Source organism: Heptranchias perlo, chromosome 6 (assembly GCF_035084215.1).
Source record: "Heptranchias perlo isolate sHepPer1 chromosome 6, sHepPer1.hap1, whole genome shotgun sequence".
Classification (NCBI taxonomy): domain Eukaryota; kingdom Metazoa; phylum Chordata; class Chondrichthyes; order Hexanchiformes; family Hexanchidae; genus Heptranchias; species Heptranchias perlo.
The window spans coordinates 86,851,388-86,861,381 of NC_090330.1; the positions used below are offsets into that span (position 1 = coordinate 86,851,388).

General features: G+C 42.4%; 1 long non-coding RNA gene across 2 annotated transcripts; it reads left to right on the forward strand.

Annotated features, from left to right (window-relative positions):
- Window positions 1-2,151: 2,151 nt before the first annotated feature.
- LOC137322569 (uncharacterized) lies at window positions 2,152-9,084 on the forward strand. 2 transcript variants are annotated; one of them, XR_010963181.1, is made up of 4 exons: window positions 2,152-2,233; window positions 2,445-3,055; window positions 4,807-4,965; window positions 9,038-9,084. It is a non-coding gene; the product is annotated as an uncharacterized lncRNA (long non-coding RNA). The 2 variants fall into 2 exon arrangements; XR_010963180.1 differs by lacking the exon at window positions 9,038-9,084 and having other exon boundaries at window positions 4,807-6,002.
- Window positions 9,085-9,994: the final 910 nt, after the last annotated feature.

A 9,994-nucleotide genomic window follows, 5' to 3' on the forward strand; every position in this document is an offset into this window, starting at 1 on the left:
TTGTGAGTAGTGAGGCTGGAGGTGGAGAAGGTGTGAGCAGTGGGCCAGTTAGCAGTGTTGTTACCATGACAACTCCGGTGAAATCACTGAACTTCTTTCAGCATTGAAGCCATGTCCTGCTAAGCTCCTGGCATTGACCTCCTCTGCGATGTCTTACCACTGGAGGCGGAGTCATTCCCTGGAGGGCTTTCTGCCCCCTGAGAAGTACAGGATCTTATTCCTCCTGTCCACTGCCTGGACCAGGGCCTCCAAAGCAGCATTAGAGAATCTGGGTGCCCTATCAATGCTTCTTCCAGCCATTTCTGTCTTCAGAAGTGTACCTTCCTGTCTGCAGCCAGAGTGCCCATCCCCTTTAAGAGGTGCTGGTTGCCTTTAAGTGGCATCAAAGACACCTGATTTCCTGCCCCCTCAAACAGGGTGTAGCCAATGATTAGCAAGGGTAATGCTAGCTGCACACTTGACTAATTATAATGAGGTCCCAGCATGAATTGACGAGCTGCCTGGGACCATATCAACATGTCAACGTTTTCAGGTGAGGTCAAATTTCTCTTTTTATTCCCCATAGCCACTTGCAGGTTGTGTAATTTTCCACATTTTACAGCACCTTACAGCCAATGAAGTACATTTGAAGTGTAGTCACTGTTATAATGTAAGAAACGTGGCAGCCAATTTGCGCACAGCAAAGTCTCACAAACAGCAATGTGATAATGACCAGATAATCTGTTTTAGTGATGTTGGTTGAGGGATAAATAGTGGCCAGGACACCGGGGAGAACTCCTCTGCTCTTCTTCGAAATAGTGCCGTTGGATTTTTTACGTCCACTGAGAGGACAGACGGGGCCTCGGTTTTTAGAAAAACATTTAAATAAGATCAGGGTGAAATTTAAGATGTGAATTTCAAAATAGTCACAATTAAGGAATTTCTGGGTTATTTTCTGGCACAGCAGTGACTACAAGCAAGATCTGAACAGAATTCCAAAGTCAACAAAATGAGCCAATTTTAGATTAATTTATAAATCTTTCCTTCTTGTGGCTGGCACCTGCTTGGTATCTCTTGAATTCTTCTGACAGCACAGTCGAATATGGGAAATAGGGGAAAAATATCTTTCGGCCAACAAGCTATCAATTACTTTCTCAACACGAACACAAAATAATGGAAACATCGGATGGCATGACTGCAAGGAGTGATAAGATAAAGGATCTCTTCAATATTTGCCCACATGACCGGTTCCCAATTTGGTCTGGAATTCTGCTCAGATCTTGCTTGTAGTTTCTGCTATGTCGAAAAGAACCCAGAATCTCCTTAATTGCAACTCGGTTGAAATTCATGTTAAATTTCATCCTGATCCCATTTAAAAGAAATTCTAAATGTATTCTTTGTTGGTGCTCCAACATGCTTTGCCGTACATTGGTTCTCCTTATTACAAGTCCTCACATGGCTGTGTTATCATAGGAGATAATAATTACTCGGAGGAAGTGAAATTTGGTGAGCAGGTCACCCCTGATTGCTGTAATATATCTTCTAAAGTTGGCTCAGAAGTAACACTGGAAGAGGCTTGGATCATCAACTGCCTAAGACCCTTATTTTGATTCAGTGATCCTTGTTTCTCAGGCTACTTCCCTAATCTCTCTGATTCAGGCACTCTAGGTTCCACCATTCCTTTACCTGCTATCCCAGTTTGGGATTGTGGGGTATCTGTAAACTCAGATTCCATATTGCCAATAAAAATACAACTGTGATTTCGAGGCTTTTAAACAGGATCAGGATTAAATTTATCATAGGAATTTTAACAGCAGTATGCATATTACTTCCCTTTCAACTCAGCTATTATATCGGAAGTGGAGGGATTGCGGGATTTTAGTTTTATTTATGAACATCAGATGCATGAGTAATATTTTGCTAGTTTAAGAAGAAGCTGAATGATTGATGGATAGAACCTTTGATCTCATCCATCAATCATCAACCAACCATTCCTCAATTTGGTAAGACAGTACACATCCATGTGTCCATTAGTGGGTGAATAATTTACAAATGTGTGCCCTTTAATGCCATCATCATTCACAGGCAGAAGAAAAACAAAATCCGGTATTCAGTCCAGTGAAGCAATGCCTGCCTTGCATCAGGATACGTGCTCAATAAATTTTCTGTTTGGACTCAGTTTGGCACTAACACAAAACAGACAGGATAATGTGATTACTAGCTGCACCCTATTACAGAGAGCTACGCAATGGAGGTAATTTTGTTCTATTAAACTTATGGCAGAAACATTAGTTTTACTGTTTGTTCAGTACATTTTGTGAGAAATGCACATAAACTTGTTAAAATAAAATTTGGATTTGGGTGAGCAAGTCTTTATCATTAATCACTAAACGAGTTAGTTTTTATTCACAACATGGTAGATTCAATCATCATTAATGAGGATCTACTTTGTTGCTCTTTGACAGTTACTGTGGACATATTGGACCAGAAATTGCTCCCGAAATAACAGAGGAGCTCAACAACACTCTCCGTTTTTAATAGCGAGGTGAAGGATCAAGTTGCTGCATTTGCATATGTGCACTAAAACGCAGAAATCGTGAACTTGCTTCTATTGGTTCGCCGGCGATTTGACAGCTTCGAGTTAAAGGGCCATCGCACGCTACAATCAGAGAAATCATTGAAAAATTGCAAACTTGTTCATCTGACCAGCTGGAAAGTAACTAATTACGCCACCAAACACGTATGCTTAAAAATACTGGGCACTAAATTGGGCCGTGTAGCGACCGTTGTTTCAGCGCCACACGGCGTCTCCAACATCCAAGATGGTGTCTTGGCTGCACATGCATATTTCCAGCGTGATGTGCGTGGATGCCATCTTGGTATAAGAGTTAGTGCATGCGCAAATACCGAACGCTGGGAGCATGTAAAGTAAGGAGAAAATGGATACAATCAGTCTGCAATTTAAAGTGATAGACAGCATTTTGGGACTTAACGCTCAACTCAACATACAGTCTTAACCCTGACCATCTAAATGTGTCTTGCAGTGCTATTTAAAGGGACCATGCAGAATTTGCAGGTTAGTGGCTGGATTATTGCTTCTGGTTGCTGAGACATTTGTAATTGTTTTTGGAGGTCTCCTATACTTGAATACTAGGACTAGGGGGCATAGTCTAACATTTAGAGCCAGGATGTGCAGGAGTAAAGTTAGGAAATGCTTCTACATGCAAAGGGTGGGAGAAGTTTGTAGCGCAGTTGATACTAGCTCAACTCTGAATTCTAAATCTGAGATTGATAGATTTCTGTGAACCAAGGGTATTAAGGGATATGGGGCTAAGGCGAGTATATGAAGTTAGGTCACAGGTCCACCACGATCTCATTGAATGGCAGAACAGGCTAGAGGGGCTAAATGCCACTGCCACTTGCTGCCTCCTGATATGCTCCACCTTCTCCTGCAAGAAAACAGGACATGTGTCTGGGTGATGTGCCTGTCATGGTTGAATAATTGCCAGTGTGTGTGGCCTGTGAGTTGTGGGTGGGCGGCTTGCAACAGTGGTAATTGTAAGGGTGAGAGGAAGTATCTGATTGGAAGAGTTGAGTACTGATGGAAAGAGTTTGTTGGTAGGTGGGTGATGGGGGGTGTAGTGCGTGGTGCAGTGGATGTGGCTAGTGGTGCAGTTGGTAGGAGATGCCACTTGACAGTTGACCTCACTCACCTTGACCACTCATGTCAAAGCATTGAACTTCTTCCTGCACTGCATCCATGTTCATGATGCTGTGCGCCTGGCATTGACTTCGGCCTTCTGCTGCCTCCCACTGCCTTTTGGTATATGTCTGGAGGGCCTCCTGCCCGCATGGCCCCCCTGCAGATATAGGATGTTCCTCCTTCTGTCCACCTCTTGCATCAAGGCCTCTAGGGCATCAGCTGTGAACCTTGGTGCACGCAATCTCGCAGGCCTGGTACAAACTCAGATCAGCAGATTGGTGAGGTCTGGCATGCAGATTGGAGGATGTGGGATTTAGTAGTGTGCAACCTTTATTCAATGTTTTAACATAACTCATCAGTTTGTAAACATAGGGACGGGAACTGCATCTGTGTTTTGCTTGTGCGATGTCTGATCTCCGTTCAAACTCCATGCAGACAGCAGACTGTTACTTTCAGCAAATAACTGGTAGCAGCTACCTTTAAGAGATTTTTAAGAGACGGCCTGCTTTTAGAGATTGGGGCTCCCCCTCAATGCTGATTCGGAACGCTGCTTGAAGGTAAGTCCTCAGGCCTGACAGAAGTCTCATCCTGCCTGCGCAGGGGCCATTGGGCGGGGGTAATAGCAGATAGCATTACCCCTGCCCAATAATAGGCCCTATCCAATTTTTTTTCCCCCCACCATGTCTAAACTAAGTTTTAAAAGTATGGTTAGTCTTAATGACTGCCAAACAAAAAAAAGTTAAATTTTAGAAATGTGGATTCTTAAATGCCTCCTTATTTTATTAGATTTTGGCCATTATTTTTCAATTCTGTCCCTTTAACTTAATTCAATTATTTCTTTGGCTTTCTATAAAAAAGATTTACAATTATTATTTACAATGACATCCAGAATACTAACTTTAAATGAATGAAGTCTGCTTGCCTGCTTTAGCAATGCAGCCTGAATCTGTGGCTGTGACTTCTCTTACAGACAAATTTTGTGGGCGGGTCTTCTATTCTCCATGCGCGTCAATTCACGCTGCTCAGAGGCTGGGTTGATAGCGCACAATTTTTTAAAAGTTCAAAATCAATCAATTCGACGCTACAGAGCCCGCAGTAAATATTTTCGTTAATTTACTTCACAGGAGCTGCGGTGAGCGTTGTCATGCCACTCTGCACGATTTCTGGCCCATTATGCTGCTGGACTGCACCAAATGCTATAAAGGATGGTAAAGGGAAAAAGAGAACCACACATGTTGGAAACCTTAAATAGCTTCTCCCAGAGACACAATGAAAGATTTCAGGTGGTCTTATGTTTAATGCATTACAAGGCTACAAAGAGGTCAAATTACTTGGCAAGGGGCAGATGTCACCATCCTCTGCACTTCCATTTGATACATCAACTCTAGTTCTCTAGTGCTGTTGCTGAGTGGAAGACTTTAAAATACCTACAACATTTCCATTTTATACATAGGCTGAGACTTTTGATGATGCCACACCCATTTTTCAGGCATAAAATGGATGCCTAAACATCCAATATGGCGGGCAGGGTGTGCACGCTACTTTCACGCCATAGTATGCCGCCCGCTATATTCACAAAGGCAGAAAAAGAGGTGCCCAATGCACGCACCTGATACAAACGTTTACCCCTTTGCATATGCAAATAGGGGATCTAACGTCTGTTTGAGGCCATCTATGAAAATTGGTCCACATGCGGCCTACCCAGTGATCCAAAAAGGTACACTTTAAAAAAAATTATTTACCTGATTGTGGAGCTTAAAGACTGTTGCCGACTCCAGCTTGGGCCTCTCCCTTCCTCCTGATCGCTTGCCCCCTCCCTCCCTCCCAATTGCTTTATCCCTCTCCCAGTAGCCTCCCTCCCAGATCACTTCCTCCTTCTCCCAGTCGGCCCCTCTCCTTCCTGATTGCTTCCCCCTCTCTCTCAGGATCTACCTAAGGGTCGCTGCCGGTGACGCAGCGGCTTGAAATTGAAATCCTCTTTGCTGGTGAGCTGCCCGGGAACACCCAGCAGCTGTCTGGAGCTCAGCAGTCTGCTGTAAACAAGGCCCAAGGCCTAATATTAGGTGTGCTTCAGGCTTACCCACTCCGGCGCAGGGATTGCTCCCTGCGTCCAGTTCGTGCCGAACATCGACTCCAGTTCTCTAATGCTCAACACTGAGTGGAAGTCTTTAAAAAACCTTAAGACACACTTCCATTTGTGCTGACCCAAACAATCTTTGTGGCATTTTTCCAAAGTGAAACTTTTGTCCAGTAAGTTTTTGTTTTGGTTTTAGCATGTTGGTGAGGAATCTAAATGCTAAAAATGACAGCACTTGATTAAAATCCAATTAATACTTGTATCATTATCACAAGTTTCTGCATTAATATTTATTTTGTTGGAAAAAAGCAATTTTGTCTCAGATAATTGTGGCTTTTAGCATCTTGCTTCTCCTGCAAGAATTTTGTTTATGAATGAGTGCAAACTAATTGTACCTTTTGTTTATATGATTCTTCTTGTATATATGGAACCATAAACGAAAGATTTTGTGCTGTGAATCAAGCCTTTGCTCAGCCCGTTGTGCATCTGTTCTTGCTCAAGAAACATCATTTGAGATGAATATCCTCTTGACATAATAATCCTACACATATGTTAGCTAAATCCAAAAGAAGTTACATAATGACTTCCTTCTTCCTTACTTTTATGAAGAAAGAATTTAAACTTTTATGGGAATTATGACTGTACCTTTCCTCTCAATATATCCAAAAATAAGACATGCTGTAAATTGGATTATCAAAGAAGGAGAATTTCAGGATGTTGTTAATCTGCCTATTTTAAACAGATACATGCCTTTATTCAAAGAGTGAAGAAAGGAATTTCATCCAAACACCTTAAGCATTTAGATACTAATATGTGATGAGCCAAATTTGCAAGCAATAGGGTTCTATTTATGAAAGCCAAATTGAGCTGAAAGTTTTGTCATTGGAGAAAAGAAGATAGGGAAGGGGGGTATATGTTCTAGGTCCCTAAAATTCTGGGTGGATCAAAAATGTAGGTACAAGCAGACAATTTAATTCTACAGTTAGTGTAGCACTAGAAGACACAAATTCAAAATTAACAAATTGACATGCCTCAAGCATGAGTTGAGATTCGAAGTTTCTTTTCCGACAAAATAGTGGAACTGACTGCCAGCAAAAGCAATTAATGTTGTGTCAATTATTTTGTTCAAAAAGTCCTTGAGGACTGAGTTTGCAGGTTCTAGGAATAAGCAAAGGCAGAGTTATGAACGACCCTTAGGTAGATCCTGAGAGAGAGGGAGAAGCAATCAGAAGGGAGAGGGGCTGACTGGGAGAAGGGGGAAGTGATCTGGGAGGGAGGCTACTGGGAGAGGGATAAAGCAATTGGGAGGGAGGGAGGGGGCAAGCGATCAGGAGGAAGGGAGAGGCCCAAGCGGGAGTTGGCAACGATCTTTAGCTCCACAATCAGGTAAATATTTTTTTTAAAGTGTACCTTTTTGGATCACTGGGTAGGCCGCATGTAGACCAATTTTCATGATGGCTGCTATGTTGCTGAGACAAGAAACTGAAAAAAACAACATTGGTTGAATAGTGGAGATGTGGGGGATCCATAGATGTTCTGGAGTTTTGTATGGTTACCTTTGTAGACGAGGGAGTATTTATGGAGAATTTTCCTTCAGGAGACGAAATGGGTGTGATAAAGCCCATAATAGGGTAGATTGTTCATGATCTTGGAAAAAAGCAGGCTTGTTGGCCCTAATGACCTTTTCATATTTCCTGCTTTCTTAAGGATATAATCAAAATCCGATGACTGGAGATGGTTATAAAATTAAATTCATTCAAAATTCAGCTTATAAAAATCCCACAGCAGAAATATCCCAATTATATGAATAGTTTGGCTTTATAGCCCCAGCACTGATTCATATGTACTTAAGTGCTTACGTTCTTGCTCAATGAATGTGCAGACTCTGTGCCTGATTCTCTTATCGAGAAAAAAAACACACTGTGAACAGAGCCTCACAATTTCAGGGGTAAGACCTCCTCTTACCTTGGAATTTTAACTGTGAAGAATATTCAAAGGAAATTTTAATTTTAATTTGGAGTATCCCACATTTTTATCATGCAAATCCGAAGTTTGAATTTATAGAGGTTGATTGCCAAGCGGAGAAGATGCTTTCTACCACCAGACTGAAAAGAGTAGGAAGTATAGCCACCACCATACTGCCACAAAAAACAGCCTCAATTTCTTAAGCCACCACAAAAGGATTGTGACTTTTGCGTCCTGCCAAGTAATGTTGACCTCTTTGTCACCTTAACATAAGCTACCAAACAAAGAATGAAATAATAATTTAATCACAGACATACAACTTAAAAACATTTGGCAAGATAGAAATTGACTCATCGTTGATGTGTTATTTCATCCATTTGAAATGCAGCTAAAGCTGAATTGGGATAAATGTAAAAATTTCTGAATAAATGAATTCAGAAGTTGTGGGGGCAGGAGGAGCATTTATGCTCTTCTTGACCCAACAAAAATCAGTAAAATGAAACCCTTACCATCATATTTTCCAAGCGGCCTGAAGTGGCCCTTTAAGGACTGCTGATTTGGCCGCTCTACACTCGGGGCTTATGCAATATGTGCTTCACCCAGTGGAAGCCCAAAATTATATATGTCAGAGAACATCGATTTAAATATATGCATGAGGCTGCTGCCCCAGAGAGCACAGGTTGGCTAAATCAAGGCCCATTGGAAAGTCGCAACGGTTGACCCCAGTTGCAAACTCGACGGGAAGTTTTTGTTTCAAAATTTGTCTTGCCACTCATGCTGAAAAACGAAGCAGCAGTTGGACACAAATCGACACCACTGTCTCAGTTATATATTTAACCAGGTTACGCAATATCTGAAAATTCTGAATTTTCATCTTAAAATATAATATATCAATATAATATTCAGCAGAGGTAATGTTTCCTGAAGTATCCTCCTTTTAAATATTTGGGTGGGAATATATTCATGCATATCACACTGCTTCTTAAATTGGAGTTCAGCATATTTACACATTGATTAACTTGCTGCAAGAGAGTGATTTATTAAATCACATCACATCACTTCGATAAGTGTGAGGAAATACATTTTGGGAGGAGAAAATGGATGAATAGAGATATCTAGGGGTTCAAATACTATGGGCGCTAAATTTGGACGTTTAGCGCCCGTTGTTTCAGCGCTACGTGGCCTCCCGGCCATCCAAGATGGCATCATACAAGCAGTATGTAACACTGATTTAAAGTGATAGACACCATTTTGGGACTTAACGGCTCCACTCAACATACTGTCTTAACTGCGACTATCTGATCATGCCTCAGAGTGCCTGGAAGACCTCCCACCAGTGCTTCTTCAAGGGACCATGCAGGATTTACAGGTTAGTTGCTACATTATTGCTTCTGGCTGCCAATGCATTCATACCTGTTTTTGGAAGTCTCCTATACTTGAATACTAGAACTAGGGGACATAGACTAACTTCTAGAGTCAGGACGTGCAGGAGTGAAGTTAGGAAATGTTTCTACACGCAAAGGGTGGGAGAAGTTTGGAACGCTCTTCAGCAAATGGCAGTTGATGCTAGCTCAATTATGAATTCTAAATCTGAGATTGATAGATTTCTGTGAACTAGGGGAATTAAGGGATATGGGGCTAAGGAGTTAGGTCACAGGTCCGCCATGATCTCATTGAATGGTGGAACAGGCTCGAGGGGCTAAATGCCATTGCCACTTGTTGCTTCCTGATGTGCTCCACCTTCTCCTGCAAGAAAGTGGGATGTGTGAATGAGTGATGTGTTTGTCATGGTTGAATAGCTGCCAGTGTGTGTGGCCTGTGAGTTGTGGGTGGGCGGCTTGCAACAGTGGTAATGTGTCAGGGTGAGAGGAAGCATCTGATTGGAAGAGTTGAGAGCTGATGGAAAGAGTTTGTTGGTATGTGGGTGATGGGGGCTGTAGTGCGTGGAGCAGTGGATGCAGCTAGTGGTGTAGTTGGTAGGAGATGCCACTTGACTGTTGACCTCACTCACCTTGAGCACTCATGTCAAAGCTTTAAACAACTTCCTGCACTGCATCCATGTTCGTGGTGCTGTGCGCCTGGCATTGACTTCATCCCCCAGTGTCTCCCACTGCCTTTTGGGCATATGTCTGGAGGGCCTCTTGCCCACTGCCCCCCCTGCCCTTCCACCACAGATATAGGATGTTCCTCCTTTTGTCCACCTCTTGCACCAAGGCCTCTCGTGCATCAGCAGAGAACCTTGGTGCGTGCACTATTGCAGGCTTGGTACA